A 19327-nucleotide genomic window follows, 5' to 3' on the forward strand; every position below is an offset into this window, starting at 1 on the left:
ACATTTCTTGTCTAAAGATCTTTTCATTTTGATCTACTCCCTAAACTAAGTAAGTTTCAAATGAACTTAGTGTTTGTTCCCCATTCACTTCCATCATCCATGCTAACACTAACTTTATTATATAGATCCCTTATATCACCTTTTCCCTAATATTACTAACACCATGGTGTATAAACCCCAAATTTTGTATAAATATCCCTCCCCTTGGCATTATAGCCATATAGTCCCATGTCAGGGATCAGATGGCACCTGGTCATCTTGATAAACCTAAGCTAAATCTCCTTTGTCCTCTGCAAATTCATTCCCTCATTTTTGACCCCCATTTGCACATGAAAAACCCCTAAAAGCCCAATTTCTACCCTTACCCGCTTCAAAATGGCTAAAAACATCAAAAAAACAACATTGTTATCTTATCATAAGTCTAAAGGGCGGGTCTATTTTCAACAAAAATCATGAAAACCCACTGTTCCAAAGCTTCCGCCACTGCACAGATCCCCAGGATAATATTAAAATAGGCCTCTGCCTTTCCCCGTACTTGGTTATCGCTTCACCTTCCCGATGACCGTTAGATCTTGCTCCTCCAGATCCGACGGCTACTACAGCATCGGAGCCGATCCGCTGCCCGAACGATATCTCCCGACGGCCGTATTTTGGCTACGTCATGCGGCAGCCACGCGTCCACTCCACAGCCCATCGGAGGTACCACTGACGCATACCGCCACCGTACCATAGGCGGTGCGATATGAAACCGCCCCGGTTTCCGGTTTTATCATTCCCGCTTGTATTACCTCACCGCCACGTCACTGCTCCGTCACCCCACGTCACCCTAGGTACGCCATCGCATCATTTCTCCGCTCAACCACTGGTCCACTTGTCCTGCCATCTCACTGTCCCCGTGGACCAACCAGAGGCCGCCACCTGGCCGGATGACGTCCTGCTGACGTCATCCGACCCTGACCCCACAGGTGACGTCATGCTGACGTCAGCGCGAAAACGCGCCAAAATCACCAAAAGTTATATTTATGCCAAAAATCGTGTTTTTTGCTATTTTTGGGCGCAAGCTTTGTTGTCTGTTCTGCATGTAAATTCACGTCCAAACCTGCACCAGCCGTGGAAAAGACTTCCCGACCGCTAGAGCGTCCATCCCTCAAAGTGCTAGCAAGTTCTAACCGGCCAGATTCTACAGGTACTTCTCATTTGCACTCTAAAGCTCCATTTTCACTGAATTTCGGGTATAACTAGTAACAGACCTCCAAACTCAAAATTCACCATTAAAGGACCACTGAACTAGCATTCAGACCAAACCAGAGCTGCCACTACACGTTTATAGGGCCACATTGGGCAAGTTGAACGTAACTTATTACTGGTTCGCGCAATCGTGAACCAGTCACCTGCAAGAAGCTAATTTGCCTCAAAAACAAACTCTGCTCAGGTCTGCAACTCACCTATTAACTCAAAAGCAGCGTTTCAATCGCTACAACCTTTCCCATTCACTCTTTGTCCTCAGAAATTCTCATTTTCCTCAGAAAAAGCGTTGTTTGTGTTACTCTGCATAGTAACACCAGTCCTTGAAAAAACAGAATCCTAAGAAGAACCATGGATCCCCCTGTGGCTCCTATAGCCCTCAATGTAGCTCCTCTGAATGCCCCTCACAAAGCATTGGGCTGGAAAGCATTAGCTGACTTAGACTATAACATATCAGAAGAAATGCTAAGCAGGAGCAGGTTTCATCTCCAAATACTAAATGAAATTAAAATCAAACATCAGAATGGGACAGACATCTTGGGAATTTGGGATTCCTCTCTCCCAATCTTCAAGCTACCACAGGTCAACCAATTCCCAGAACTCATCCACTTATGTGCTGAGTATTATGATGCATCCCAGAGGGCAGTGCTTGATTCTTCAGGCGCAATTCTGTTTCTTATTACCCCTGAAGCCATCAGGGAGATGCTGCAGTTCAAAACAAATAAGAAGTTGGTCCCTCTATCACTAGCTGATTTGATAATAGGGGGAGCCAGAATGACAGAGGCCCAGATTACAACGCTCAACCAGTTATTCATCAAAGCTGACACTCTACAAACTCCTCCCATCAACTCTGTCTACCTCAACCAATTGGGCCTGGACCTTGTTGACATGATCAGTCCCATCCTGGGATATGATTCAGTGGAATATGTGGATGAAACGGTTATGCACATAATGCTCATGTTTGCTCCAGGTAGAAAACCAGTCTGCTATGACTATGCCACATACATCTCTGACAAGATGCATGAGCAGCTGATGAACCTGTCAAGAGATAGGGTATTTAAATACACTTCCTACATATATCATTTGCTTCTATACTTCCAGCATGAGAAGTTCTCCTTCCCAATGAAAAGAGAAGATGCACAGGGAAATTTGAGATCGGTGGTGTACTGGACATCTGCTTTCCACCTCACTTTCTATTCTCCATACACCTACTGTGAGTTCATTGATCACTTCATTCATCCAGCCATGACTCTACTTTTGGGCTCACCTCCTCCCAGATTGACAGATGAGATGCAAAGACTCCTGCATTTATCAAAAGCATACAGCATTGGGGATTGGTACTTCTACCAACACCACACCGTTATCAGAATATATGGGTGTGAGTTGCCCCCATTTAGACTACCCAGATTTGTGCCTATGAGACTACTTGCCTTAGAATACTTCAGGCAGTTTGGCTTTGTGGATGTGTTCCACTTTTCAGGCAAAGGTAAGAAGGCACAGCTAAAGGTCAAAAGTCAACTTGGCCATCTCCTTTATAACGAAAGGGAGGAAGGGTGGAAGGAAGCAGATAGAATACTTGGGGGCCTTGGTCTCAAATACAGCTTCCTATGGAAACCTTATGACCCTAACAACTTCATTACCATGAGGAGGCTTAAATACAAGTTGTCTGCTTATGATCATTGCAGCCTTCCTCACATAGAAAAACATGCCAATCAAAGTAAATGGAGGAGAGGGACTTTAGAAGAAGCTGTTACTCAAGAAGAGCTTAATCAAAGAGCTCTAAGAAACCTAGAGAAAATGGCTGACCTTGAGTTTTATTCACAGGTCAGCTCACTGCCGAGCACACAAATTGGAGCAGCAACATCCTCTTCAACCGCCCAACAACAAGCTACAAGAGTTGCTGGAAATATATCAGAGAAGGGAAAAGAGCAGGTGATGGAGATAGAGCCAGAGCAGCGAGAGAAAGAACAGGCAGAGCAGCAGCAACAACAAAAACAACAACAGCAGCAAGGAGAAGGGCAATCTGAAACACAGCAGCCCTTACAGCAAGAAAGAGTGGTAGATGTCCCAATTACCACTGAGCAGCAGGCCCAAAATGTAGAACACTCAAGGCCTGAAAACATTACTGATGCCTCGGTCCTTCAAACTCCACAGAAGGAGGACCTAAGTAGGAAAAGGGACAGAGAAACACCCATGACTTCATCCATCAACCAAGGGGAGAAGAGACAGAGATTAAATGACTTCTCAGAGGATGATGAGGCAATTAGACAAGCAATGGGTATGGGCCCACCCAGCAGGGAAGCCTCGGTCAGTTCCTTCCACCAAGAACAAGACAGAATCATGGGAGGGGAGGTCACTTCCTCCAGCCAGCAGAGGGAAGGAGAGGTAGGCATCAAACAACAGTTTATAGACATCAAAAGAAGAAGTGAACCCATGAAAATCAAATTATATAACCATTTGTTGAAAATGGCCCCCTCCAACCAACAAAGATTAATGGCTGCCTTTGATGTGGACGAAGGCAAGTTGACTATGAGTCACTTCATACCCACCGCACTCCAGCCACAATCTACTGCAGATTATCTCAGGACTAATCTAGAGGTCCTGGCCAAGGACATCCACCCAATGGATAAAATTGAGCTGCACAAGCAAACTGGTGAAATGGTGTATGCCTCCTTGGCAGACAAAACATTGGAGAATTACAAATTAACAAGCAGCCTCAATGCTACAGCCTCTCAACTAGAATTGGAGAGGGCTTCATCTCAGGCCAAAGACAACAGGATAAAATCCCTAGAGGACATCATCGTGGAAATTGGGCATAACCCCAATGACATCAAAGGGATACAGGAGATCTTGAAACTAAGGGATGCTGACATGGCTGCATTAAGGAAGAAAGTCAAGCTCCCAGCTACCATTCACCCCCAAACAGATGAGGTAGCCCAACAAAGGATGGAAAAGGATGCCACAGATCTGCTAATATCTATATATAAGCAGCTCCTGCAGACACAAGAGAAATTAGGAGAGTCTGAGGCTACACAAGCGGCCTTACAAGCAGCACTTAAGCAAAGACAAGAGGGTCAGACTTCTCAGCCTCCTCCTCAAGTTATCAATCTTGAGGATGCTGCTCCTATCACTGTGCCTCCACCTCAACAAACTGAACAAACAGCTACATCCACTTCAGCAGCACCTACAAGTACAGAACAGGCACATAGCCTAGACATGCAGAAATTAAAGAATGAAATACAAATCTTGGAAGCTCAGATGACAGAGCTGCATGAAACCAGAGATAAGCTGGCCAAGGTCAATGAAAGGCATGATAAGACAAAAAGAGAGGTGGGAGAAAAGGCCAGGGAAATCAAAGCCCTTAAAGATAGGATCAAGGAGCTTGAGAATGAGCTCAAGCTAGATAAAATCATATCTGAGATCAGAGCAATGATATGGTCCAATATTGGCCAATCCATCAACAACCAATGGCCATATATCGAGACAATCCATGAGCAACTAGAGCTCATCCCAAAGGCACAGAAGGAAATCCGAACATCAAGGGCCTTATTAGGAAATATGCCTGAAGTTGCTACAAGAATGATCAATGTGCTTAACCACAAAACAAGTTCTCAGTTAGCCACCATTGGAATCACAAATAGAACTGAGACTATTCAAATGATCAAGAGGGTTCTTACTCTTAGAAATCTGGTGCAGACATTGGACAGAAGAACCCAGGATATGCAAACAGAGGCAAATAGGTTCATGGAGAAATTTCAGGTATTGCAGAGTAGAGGACTCCCTAGCTTACTGAACAGCGGAGGGAAATTATTCACCCATGAACAGTATGCTAAAAGAGTAAATGTTTTTGCCTCAGCACAGATCAATGAGAAGGCCAGCACTTCAGAAGACACAGGGCCTATTACAGGACAGGTTTTCTATAGTAAGATAGAAAATCTATTTTTTATAATGAATGAAATTAATCACTTGTTTGATGTGGCCCCAAATTTTTTCAAATATACAGAAGCTGAAGAGACAATGGAGGCCATCCTCAGGCATCAACTCCCCACACAGGAATGGTGGACAGATGCAATACAGAGAATTTTGTAATCAGTAAGGCATTCACCAAATTTCTGTTTTATTACAAATTTTTATAAAAAGCATAGTTCAGCAAAGTCAGCATGCAGCATAAATCAAAGCTGAGCCAACTCAGCGGATGTAGCGGCCAACAAAGCAGAAATAGAAGACCATAGCTGGCAAACCCGAGAATGCACTGCGCAGCCAAAAGTAAATGCGTATTTCCAGAATTAAAACAGAGTAATGCAACCGACTCAGTGACTCTCAAAAGTCAAAACAATCCTCTGACAGACATAAAGGGCATTTACGCTGCATTCAAAATTGTAATAACTCCTTGCCTACTTTCTGAACGTAATAATGAAGATATTTTCTCTCTCAGATGACTCAATGCCTGAGATATTTTGTATACGCATTTCTATAAAGTCCCCTTCGCATAAGATTGCAAGGGTTGTTGTTGATTTCTCCTGAAGAAGTTCTTATGCTGTAATCCTTTTCAGAAGTTAATAGAGAAAGCAATGGAATTTCTCGGATTTCTGAGGTGTTGGATGCGTTCTGGTGTCTGTTGATAACTACTGGATCCCTGTGTATTTCATCATACAATAAGTCTCTGTATCTCTCTCTGTTAATTAGTTGTTTTGTTAAAATCCATATATGTTATCTGTTTTCAATACTAAGCAACAAGGAAAAAGAATAGCTATCAGGATTTATTCACTGAGTACCCTGAGTTCAATCTGTGTTGTTTATAAATGTTTTCTTCAGCTGTAATCTAGATAAGTGTAATTCTTAATTGCTGCACTATCAGAATACATCTATCACAGTGACCTTTGTCACAGGAATTCAAGTTTTGCTCCTGTGCAGTGTGCTCACCTTCACCCACCAGCTTAATAGAAAATTCTTAATTGCTTTCTGTTGGTTGACATACATCACCATTTGATCTAGTTTTGTCTGTTTAAAATACACAATAGGCCCTGCAGTTTGAACACCACCAATCCAGCGTATCAGATCATTTCACAACTCCAGACTCCATTGCCCAATGGTATTATACTATCTAAACACTGCATCATAAGACCTGAAAGAAATCCTTCAACCAAAACATAAACCAAAACCTGAGCATAATAGCTAGCCTAAAACACCATCATAACAGAGACAAATCATTAAGAGAGAGCCCTCTCTGGTTGCAGTTAGGCTAGGAACTGTAACCCAAAGATTGGTTAGTGGTTACCCCGGCCGTATTCCCTTGGGAGTCATAGGGAACAACCTGGGAGTTAACAAACGTATCACTGCTTTGCATGAAATAATTGTGCTTTCCTTGGAACCAATACAAGATATGTTTTTCATGGAAACAAATCTTTATATTACCCATAACAAATATTCAATATATAATTATTCTTTACATGACAACATGGTTAACTAGACTCACAGGTCATTTATAACATTTCAAAGGAATATAATCAAACCAAGTTATGGGGTTCCATTTGCAGAACCCACAATTTGATCTCCAATCATCCTTTGAATAATCCTTACATGTAACAACATATGGAACAAATTTATTTCTTTTACTCATATGGAGTTTTAATTCAAGAATTGAACCACAAATTTTATTCCCTTTTTTTATTTACATCTATGACTTCCTAGTCCTCATACTCATTTTTGGAAATCATTGTAATCCCTAGACAAAGATATTTTCAACCTTCTTTTGACTCCTTCCTAAGACTCCTTTGTCTTAGTTACTGAGGCTTAATATACTCATAATTACATCAACATATTTCATCACAAGTTCAAGCTCAGGAATTAGTCAAATATGTGATTTGATTATACATCAAAAAGGAAACTAAAGTAAATTAATTTGCCCATTTTGGATGATCTAAGGTCATTTATGAGATCCCTTGACCTTTTATCATTAATCCTGAGATTTTGGTCTTCTTGCAACAAGAACGAGGTAAGCTTAGCCTTTTAAAGAACTTGTGTGATAATGCTTTGTCAACTTACTGAGGTTCTCAAACCTCTGTAGCTTTCTGAGGTAAGTTCAACTTGAGGTTTTGAGCTTCGACCTTATGCAATATGCTTTGAGGCCTTCTCGGCCCACTAAAATGAAATGATGTTTATTTCACTAAGACTTTTATCTTCTCCCAAGTGTGTTTTTCCATGCTAGCAGGATTGAGCGTGGATCACAATCCTTTCTTATATGAATAATAGTGAAATATGAAACTTTGGCCTACCTTTAGTAAGAAATTCATATAATTTCAGACTTCTACATAATCTCGACTAGGTTCATGGACACGTCTCTAGAATATACTTTGTTGAATCAGATTTTATTATTGACTTTGACACAAAAGAGTAAAAAAGAGTAAATAAGGTAGATCTTGACTTTCTTTGTGATGTTCGTCTTGACTTCTAAGGCTAGATAGCTTATACCATAATTTCTCTTCTTCTTCTTCAAGGCTAATATTATACCATGGTTCCAGTACCATGTTTATTTTTCATAGGTTTTCTACTAGTGATTGCTTCTAATGCTATTCATTTTAAATTATTTCATACCTTCACTAATGATTAAGAAATTACACAAAATATCTTCAACAATAGACAACAGAATCATAAAGAGACAACGAAAACAAGAAACCAAACCTTTACACCGAGAAAACCCACATGCAGTAAAAACCCAACAACCTTTTCCTTAGAAAAGTCCTTTAGCTCAACAAGAGACAAACCTAGATCATCTAGTCAACCATATGGTCCAACTTGGTACTCTGTTTCCTTGTCAAGTCAACCATATGCTCCAAGAAATTTGGTTTGGTATGCCTACTAGAGTCGAATTTTGGCCTCCTTCTGCATTTATAGTCTCAGTCCCACAACTTAGAAGTTTGGTCCTCCACCTTGTGCTTTTGCACCCAAAATCATGATCCTGCAACATGTCCTTGCACCCAAAGTCTCGGTCCTGTAACTCATCCTTCTTTATCAGAGATATGTTCTTCTTCCTCAAAATAAGTTATGCCACAGTTAATCTTATTTTTTTTTTGGCTTGACGTCAGACTTGTCCTTTACATAATGAAAACTTTACCTCATACGTGATCTAAATTATATCCTTGATGAGGGGGTCGAATGGATCATATATTTGATCATGTTAGCCAAATGAGTTCCCCTTCACTAGGGCCGTCTTGATGAGGAGAAGGGCCAACTTGGATTCTTTGGAGATAAAAACATAATTTTTTAAAATTCAGTTTTTTCTCTTTTAAAACGACATGAAGAACATGGCTTAGAATATATCTTTTGACAATATCATGAAGAAACTGCCCTTACAAATACATGAATAACTAGGATATTAATTATGAAGATCGACCACAACTACAAAATTCAACAAAATTTCCTCCATAAGTGGTAATAATCGTTGGTTGTGACATCTATGAATTACTTTAACCCAATTGATAATTGGCATGAAGTCTCCAAAGACTTATAGTGTCTTACATCCTTTTTCTTTGGCAAATAAGAGAAGGAGTTTTAAAGCCATGAGATCTGTATAGTTGTTTGTATCTGCACCAATACCCATCTCTATGGTAAAGAAGTGATTTTCACGAAAGTAGAGTTTAGGTCCCCCACCACAAGATCACCCATCATCTTGAGAAGCTCCATCAAAGAAATCCCATAGTCTAGAATTGTCCACCTCCTCTAGTAAAAAATCTCTAGTGTTTGGGGGTCAGTCTTTCTGGGGAAGGCTACATAAAGTAGCAGGGATTTTCGTCATCATTCTATTTGGAGAAGAAAGGGCATGATATAATATGTTCTTATTTCTTGCTAGAAAAATTCCCTAACTTTTGATCAAAGGGATTGTTATGAATTTTTTAAGTGCTCGATCATCAAACCAATATTTTTAGGCATCCAAAAAATTGTTACTAGTTCATTCTTTCCCAATATTAAGGTTTGAATGGAAAAGGGAAAAAATGTATTTTGTGAAGGGACAATTAATGAGGAAGTTCTAAATAGATTATGCCCCAGCCTTGTAGATGGCACACCAACTTGGTCCTTCCAAATGTCATTTTTATAAATTTTCCCAAGCAGGAACCTTGTTTTCAAGTAGACACCACATGAATAAGCATGATTTTACTAGGCATTTTAATTTCCATGAGCGTTTCTTATATTGGTGACCTCACATTCCCTAAACTTAGACTTCAAAGGACATGGGATCTGTTTGTTTATAAATAGATGAATGCATATGTCTTAACGTGGAGAGCTTGATTTGTATTTTTACAAAATGTGTTTCTACAATTTTGTAAAGAGATATTGTTAAATATTCTTCAATTTCATTTCTTTTAAATGCCATTTTATTTTCTACCTACTACGGATTTATAAATTCAAGAAAATCTTGAATAATATGGTGAAAATAAAATTAACATATTACGATTGACCCTATATTGAATTCAGGGCAACTCTCTAGAAATCTTTCACTTAATATTGACTTACTAGAGTGTGGTATACTTTTAAATAAAGCACGCTAATAAAATATTAAAAAATTGACGACGATTTCATTTAACAAAATTTATTAATAAATTTTTAATCATTTTAAAGGTGTTGTTAGTAGAAAAACAAAGATATGCACACAAAGGATATTTATGGTGCTTGTGAGATCCAACTCATTCCAAAACAAGGAGATTGGTTGTTGAGAAATTATCTCAACAACTCAACCAATTAACACCAAATTTACCTGCTATAATATGCATTATTTCCTAATTCCTCCTTTAACGCTTACATTATTACATAAATAAAAAATTACAAAATAGAGAACACATAGTACAAAAATATAATTGGTCTCTATCTCATTGGTCTTCATCGACATTCACATCCACTTTAGAATCTCGCAAACACTACTCTTTCTTCATCATCACTTCTTTGAGTTGTTACTTGAACTCCATTTAAAACATGCTTGCTTCTCACAATAATTAATGAACTTTGCAAGATCAATAATATAGACAACTTAGCTTGTTGGGGCTCCTGCGGTAAGAGTTATCAAGTAACGAACCACTCTATGGACCTTCCTCCATTTGTCAGATATTTCACTTTCATCTATCTGCCAATTCCTACTATGGAGGTCTAAATATTAAATGTGTTGAAAAGTTGATCTAAACACTAAATGTGTTCAATATTCAGACTTTTGGTGATGGTGGACGGCTGGAGGCAACCCTGCCACCTCCAAACTCCCGTACCATTCCATTCTTCGATCACCGTTGCCATGCGATATTACTCCATCGTGCATTGACTTTGCCATCTTTATAATACCTTCTTTAATCAAAGGGAAAGAGTCAAGGACTTCATTCGAAAATACTAAGATCTTAGTTTGAGCTTTGTTAGGTTTCCAGATCCACTCCTCCAAAGTCCTAGGGTGTAGGTCTTTCATGTGGATCACTTCCATCCATAGGATTTAAAAAAAATAATCCTCCATCTTACCTTAGTAGGAAGCACTTTTGCAAAGAGAGGGAGATTCTTTAACCCCCATCCCCCAAAGCCTTTGGGACAATGATTTTGTCCCACTTTATCAATGACATGACAAATTGATCCTTGGAACTTGCCCACAAGAATATTGGATAGACTTTGAGAACCTTTTCCATAATCCTTTTGAGGGTGAATTTCACTTCAATAAGACACCCAACTCTGGACAACCAACACACACTCCATATTTTATCCTTTCTCCAACTTCGCAACCATCAATCTGTAAGAAAAAATCCCCACAATATAGAGAGCTTCCTAAGCATCAAGTGAGACCAATGAGATGGATAACTTGGCTTCATTAAATTCCATGCCCATGGTGGCCTCTAAGAGACCCAAATCATATTATATAAAATTTGCATCTCTATGCAAGCCATTGCAAAAAATAAAAATATCATCAACGAACAACAAATATGGTAAAGCAAAATTTTATATGATAGTAATATCTTTGAACGCCACCCATATTTAGCATCGAGAAATATTCTACTTAAGTCTTTTACCTCTAGTAGGAATAGAAACGATGACAGTGAACAACCTTACCTTAGACCTCTCTAAGCATGGAAGAAGGGACAAGGAACATCGTTGGTTAAGATCGTGAAGGAAACTAAGGTATGACAACTCATAACCTATTGAATGAAATGTACTTCAAAGACCAAATGAGCGAGAAGGATATACATGTAGAGTCAACTTACCTATTTAAAAGCCTTAGATAAATCAATTTTTAGGACCACTCGTTTAAGTTTCCTAGTTTTAAAACTACGAATACCTTCTTGGGAGACTCCAACAACTTCATGGATTTGGTGACCTTCTAGGAAGCCAAACTATTCATAGGATATGGATTTGGATATGATTGGATTGAGTCACCAAGTAATAAGTGTTGCAATAATTTTGTAGATGCAATTGCAAATGGAAATAGATCTAAAGTCAGCAAATGTGTTCAGATTGTCCATACTAGGAATCAAAACATTGAATTTCGAGTTAAAAGAGGTGAGGACTTTCCCAATATACCTAGATGTGTCCACAATCTTGAGAAGATCATTCCCAAGAAGTTCATATAGACCTATAAAAATTCTACAATCCATCCATCCAAACCTGGGCTTTTTCCCTTCTGGAAGCCATGCAGTACTTCTTGAAGCTCAAAGTCTAAAACTTCTTCCATCAGAAATAAATTTTCCTCCTCATTAAAAAAACATTTAAACAACAAACTCCGAAGAAAATATACGATGTTATGTAATAAATATTTATTTAATTATTGAATACTTGAATGATGAATATAATCCTCCATGGTGGTGTGCCTATATAGGCGTTGACTTGCCACAAAGGTGAATGGACATGATTTGGACCATAAACTTCCATAACTAATATAACTAATTAACAATTAATTGATTATATATATATATATATATATATATATATATATATATATAATTTTTATTTAATTATTATTCCTTTATGAATTATTTACTCATAACATTTCCCCTCCCTTGAAAATTGCTTTGGCCTCAAAGCAGAGGTAATGTGGGGTATTGTTGTCAAAATTCTTTTTTTCCCATAAGTAATCTTCTTTTGGAAGCTTTTCCCACTTGATCAAGGACTCTCTCATAGTTTTTGGAACATAATACTTTTTCTCAGGTTGCGATGATGCCTACGAGTTCTAAGACGATCTTTCTTTCTTCAATGACTTCTAGAATCTCAGCCTAAGCTAATTGATTTGGACCTAGCACCTTTTTGATACATGAAACATCGAATACATTTTGGGTTCATCAGTTATTGGTAGTTTCAATCCATAAGCAATGTCATTGATTGTCCTGATTTATCTGATTGAGAAAATTAGTTTTACAATGATAAAATTCCTTTTCAAAATATATTAAAAGTGCTTGAGTATTTACGAAATTATTTGCAAGTTTAGCATAAACAAATGACTGAACAACAACATATAACAAACATAAACATCACCATAAACAATGTCACAACAACACATGATGAAGGAGTTCACCCCTCCTGAGCTACGTCTCGTTGGTCCATATTTCCAATGGCTTGGCCCTCTCTATTATGCTCAAAAGTGTGAATAGATCATTTTACAATTCTTAGGAAGCTCTGAAACATGTTCCAGTGGCTCCAAAATTCCTAAAAATGCATGTGTAGCCTCTTTCTACTCCTGATTTGGTCAAAAATTGAAGAAGTTATGGAATTTTCCAAGCTTATGCTAATCACACCGCAAATCCCCTAAAATCTGGCACCACCCTACAAATTTTCCCCAAAACATGCTAATGGAGTGACAATTTTGCTAAAATTCAAGCAAGCTTGTAAGACCTCTAATGCCTTATATCCGAAAAATGTGGCCATATGCGGGCCACGTGCCCGCGGCTTAGGTCAATGGCCCGCCCGTACTGGCTGGGCCGCTGCCTCCCCTCCATTGGTGGTCACATGGATGTGGCATGTCCAAGGGTTGGCCTTCGTGTGTTGGCCCTCCCTTGGAATGACATGCCATTGAAATTCAAATATATGCCACAGACATTACATGTTAAGAAATATTGTGTATGGTGTATTGGCGGAAGGCTTTTCTTGGTTATTGTTGGTCGCTAGTTTGACCCCTGCTGCCTTTTCCTGGACTTGAACCATCATTTTGGTGGCCCCCGGGCTGCCACATGGAGACCTTCGGCTGGGCCACGTGTCAGCTCGTGGTTGGCCACCAACCAGCTAATAAAAAATGTTGATTCCTACCCAATGAGAATGTGCCACTTAGCACAATATGATTCGCCAAAGAATGTTGACAATTCAACCTGCCACATACACCTTCCCAATCAGTGCAACATCAAAAGTACAGACTGCTGACTTGACTATCAAATTTTTACAAAAATTCGCTTATTTAGGAAAGTGAACAAAACATGATTCTGAGAGCATATGGTGTCTATTTCATGCAAAACGAGTTGCATAAAATTGAGGATGATGAGCACTACACAGTCGTCTAGGTTCCACACTGACATGACAACTTTGAATTTTGAGATTTTTTTGAGCCCCTGATCATTCCTCCCCACCGAAAGCCTTTTGGAACCCAAAAGATCACTTTTAGTTGTCTAATAGGTGAGGTTACAATTCGCTCACCTTTCCAATCTCGATCCGTTGATCACCGACTTGGAACTTGTGATCTACACAATGCTTATCGTGGCTTGCTTTGTACTTGCCTTTGGTCTTTTCAACCCAATCTTGCACTGTTTGATGTACCATTTGGAGTCCTTCAATGAAATCCTTGGCTTTGTCCATGTTACCATCAATAACAATATCCTTCTTACGAAGATGACACAACACATTATGATGCAAATGGTAAACAAATTCCTGTACTTGATTCCTTCGACTAAAGCTTGAATGTACATCTTGAAAGTATGCATTTTTGCTGATCATAACTTTCATTTAAAACAAAATGATGCTTAAGGAAAGTAGTTATACAAACAATAGGCCTAGTAAGGATATCAACAAACTTGTCACTTATACCTTTCTTACTCCTTTTGACCAAGAGGAATAGTAGAAGAAAAACCATCCAATGAAAGTGACTTTCTCGCTACAACTTAATCACTGCACTATTGAAAATTTCAGAATGAAATGAAATGGGCTTACCATGTTGCATAAGGACTATGCTCATGGCATAGTCACATACATCAACCTCAAATTCAAATGAATTTTTCAAGTATAGAAGAGGAAGTATAAAGGTTGAACTGATATTTTCTCTTAAAGCATTAAATGCCTTTCGTTGTTTGCATTCCCACTAAAAGAACTTCTTCACAACTGCCAAAGAATGAAAATGAGCTACAATAGAAGAAAATTTAACAAAATTTTTCCTCCAATATTGGGCTGCTCCCAAAAAACCTCTTCTCTAGATGACTTTCTTGAGCATTGATGAATCCATAATGGCATCAATCTTGGAGAGGTCTAACTCCATCTCACCTTCTCCAATATTATGGCCCAAGTAAATCAAATAAGTTTTACACAACTCATACTTTAACATCTTCAATAACAAATTTTCTTGACTTACAACATGAAGTACTTTTTTCTCATACATGACATGTTCATAATGAAATTTTCTGAAAATGAAAATGTCATCCAAGTAGACTATCATGTCTAGAAATGGCTTCAATACATCATTCATCACATGCATGAAAGTAGTAGGAGCATGGAAAAGACCAAAAAACATAACAATCCATTCAAACAAACCTTGCTTGGTTTTGAATGTTGTCTTCCATATATATCCTTCAACAACACTACTTTGATGATAGCCACTTCTTGAGTCCCATTTAATGAAATTCTCCCCATTCTTCTTGGGCACCAAAACAATATATGCGCCACATGGCGTAGGAGATGGTTGGATGATCCTTTTGTTCAACAACCCTTGGATTTTCTTTTTTATTTCTACACTTTCCCTTCTTGACATACAATGCATGTCAATGCTAGGAAGAAGACACTTTTGCTGCAATGATATTTGATGTTAGATTCTCCTCTTGGGAGGAAATCCCTTTGCTTTTTGAAACACCTCATCTCCATGGTTAACTACATCAACCAAATCAATTTGCAATTTTGAATTACAATCATCAAATTCTACATAATCAACATCGATGTTGGGTTTGATAATAAGAAGCACTAAATTCTTGCTTGAATTCACTAGTCTTTTCATTTTCCCTCCATTAACTAATGAAATATTTAGTTTCTTTCGATGAGCTTTCACAATATAATCCACACCATGTTTGAACAAGTGGTACTTGTTTTCATGACGATAAAAGATTTATTTTCTACCATAGAGGTAAGGACTACCCAAAACAATTCCTAAAATATCAAGCGGTACAACATCTAATTCAACTTCGTCAATGAAGTTTGATGTGATTGCAAATCAAAGAATACATTTTCTTGTAACCTGTAAGTTTGTGTCCTTGCATATCCAACCCAATGGATATGACTTGGGATGTAAGATGGTTTCAAGATTTATTTTTTAACTAAGTTTTTAGATATCAAGTTGACTTGAGACCCACTATCAAATAGTGTGTCGATTTTTGTATGTTTTGGGATTACCCTCACATGAAATAATTCAATCCTTGTTTCTTCATTTGGAGTGCTAGTTAGAAAAATTGATATACTAGTGATAGCAATGGATTATTTTCCTTTTATACCCATGACATTAATTTTAGTTTCATCACCTAAATCAGATCCCAAATCCTCTTGAATGATTGTAGTTGTCTTTTCTTTTCTTTTATTGTTGAATTTATTAGGTTTCATCTTAGGATGAAGCTTCTAACAATGAGCTTCATCGTGACCCTCCTTGGAACAATGTTTACATATTGTTTTCTCTCCTTCCTTTTTAGTGGAGGCATTTTTATTTCCTTTGAAACCCTTTTCTTTTTCTTTACGCTTGAATGGCATTTTACTATCCTCTTCTGGAGTATTTTTCCCTCTTGCCTCAAGATGAGTGGCTTGCACACACACCTCATCTAGATTATTGGGATTGAACATAAAGATAGTATGCCTAAGATAGTTGTGTAAACCCCTTATGTACTTGAGCAATGGTCTTGTGATTGCAAATCTACACCTAACATTAGATACCTTTTTCTGAATTCTTGCATTAGGGGAATTTTTTGGTCTAAAATGGGCATCCTAAGAAAATGTACAACCAAAATAAAATTTATAAGAACTAATAGGATTCAAGATGATGATGTCAACCATGGGGTATGATTCCCCTTTTTTGGAAAAAAAAAGTAAAAAGATTAAAAGCTAATAAAATAATAAAACTACTTTTTCAACTTGTATTTTCAACTTATCTCCCCAATGTTTTACTCAAATTCGATTTTTCAACTCGCATTTTCAACTTATTTCCCTAATTTTTTACTCAAATTTCGAGCGGGAGTACTTGTTGGATGCAAAATTTGATTCCTCATCCAAGGAGTACCCATTTTACATACTTTTGATGGACCCCGCTACACGAAAAATGAGAAATACATGAAAAAACACGATTGCAATCACATTTTTCATGTATTTCTCATTTTTTCATGTAGTAGGGTCCATCGAAAGTATGAAATATGGTAATCCTTGGATGGGGAATCAAATTTTGCATTCAACGAGTTTTGCTACTCAAATTTTGAGTAAACCCATAGGGAGATAAGTTGAAAAGACGAGTTGAAAAAATAGTTTTTCTTTTTTCTCTCTAAAATTTGATGATGTGATCTAATCTTATTTTATTGTTTCCACTATTATTTTATAATTTCCTTAGGAGGCCAATTTTATACCTCAAAAGTCCCCTAATAGGTGTAATCTTTCACATTTTCACCTTTAAGTTGTCTAAAACTCTGTCAATTCATGATGGCTTTCTGCGTATATGCTAGAGGGTAGAATTGTCTTTTAATTGCAACAATGAAATAAAACCAAGAAATTGAGATCTTATCGTGTTTTTTAATCTCTTCTTGTGTCTTTGATTCCCACCATACTAGTGTTGCACCTTCCAACCTTAAGGAATCTAATTGAATCTTTATGTCATCCTCTTGAAGTTTTTGAATTCTACAATAGACCTCCAATTGACGAACCCAATTGTCAAGATTATCTACATTCACTTCACCATTATACATGGGCAGTTAAAATTTAACATCAAGTTTTAACAAGGGTGATTTACCAATTCCTTTTGAGGTATGTTGATGAGTATGAGTAAGGTTGTGCTAGTGGAAGAGGGTGAAGATGACTATGAAGAAGAAGATGAAGAAGATGGTGGAGATGGTGGAGAATTACCTCCATTCCATTACCTCCTCCTCCTGAAGAACCTTCTCCTTTGGGAGGTTTGGAGCTTTCACCCTGTAGCATGGTATTCCTCTCATCATATAGGACCTTCACAATATCTATCATATCAAATAAAGCGTTCCTGAAGAGTTTCTCATCCTCTTTTGTAGGTTTTAACCCCATACAGAAATTACCTGCATACGAATTCTAAAACACAAAAAATAAACAATGCGAGAGCATAACACATAAAACACATATACACGGAGATTTCCCCTAGATCCCAAAACCGGGACTACCAGCTCGATTTTTCATTATGTTCCTTTCAATGTTATAATACATATTTATACATGTCGAAGAATCCAATACCATGGACCGAAAACCATTGCATCTAATACCATGGATTGAAAACCATCGCATAAAAAAAACATGTGCGAAAATCATGCACAAAACCATAGGTGGGTCCACAAAACCCCGGACCCCATAAAGTGGGGTTACGGGTATGCCTCAAACACCCTATGACCCCCTCTGCTACACAATTGGTGCAACAAAGGGGGGGCTCCACTCCCCCTCTAACCCCCTGATTAACTACATGGGCTAGTCATGAAAATCATATAACACAGCCCAACATTCTCCCACTTGTTGTTTTCTTTCCATAGGGGGCCACAAGAGAGCTTAGTCATTTTTCTAGCCCTGAAACACCCATTGTCTCTCTACACCAAGAGAACTTCTCAGAGCTCATATATTTTGTCAATGCATTTGCAGTATTCTTCAAAGTGTCCACCTTTACTAGTAACACCTTTTTGCCTTTTATCATATCCCTCACAAAGTGATACTCAACATCAATGTGCTTTGTCTTTGAATGATATGCGGGGTTCTTTACCAAGAAAATTACACTTTGGCTATCACAGTCTATCCTTATAGCACCCTGTACTAACCCCATACTTGAACACAATCTCTGCAACCAAACTGCTTCTTTTCTTGCATGAGTGGCTGCCATGTATTCTACCTTTGTAGTTGATAGTGCCACTACAAATTATTTCTTACTCATCCAACTGACTGCACCTCCAAATAGGTTAAACACATACCCACTTGTAGATCTTCTCTGATCTAGATCTCCATCCCAGTCTGCATCAACAAAGCCATGAATATCCAACATTCTGTCCAATCGTGGTCTTCCTCGGTAGCACAAACCATAATCACTAGTGCCACGCAAATACCTGAAAACCCGCTTCACTGTTGTCCAGTGCTCCTTCCCAAGTTTTGACATAAACCTGTTCATTACTCCCACTGCATGTGCAATGTCTGGTCTAGTAAAGACCATTGCATACATCAGGCTACCGACTGCACTTGCATATGGAACAGAAGAGACATGTCCTCTTCCTCTTCTTGTGTCTTGGGACATTGTTCAGTAGATAACCTCACACCTACAGGAATAGGAACCTTCACTCGTTTACTATCCTGCATATTAAACCTCTGCAATATTGTCTCGACATACTTCCTCTGGTTTAACCAAAGCTTCCTCTTTGCCCGATCTCTTTTAATTTCCATGCCCAAAATATAGTTTGCAGCACCAAGATCTTTCATGTCGAATTTGGAGGACAATTGGGTCTTCAAATCCTGGAAAATTTCTTTGTCATTTCCAACCAACAACATATCATCCACATATAAGACCAGATAAATAACATGGTTGCCAATTAATTTAAAATACACATAATGATCTGCTTTGCTTCTGGTGAAGCCAAGTCCCCGTATAAACATATCAAATTTCTGATACCACATCCTTGGTGACTGTTTTAACACATAC

This window comes from Pinus tabuliformis, chromosome 4_2 (assembly GCF_031772625.1).
Source record: "Pinus tabuliformis cultivar Carrire ecotype Pingquan chromosome 4_2, CPIR1, whole genome shotgun sequence".
Taxonomy (NCBI): Eukaryota; Viridiplantae; Streptophyta; class Pinopsida; order Pinales; family Pinaceae; genus Pinus; species Pinus tabuliformis.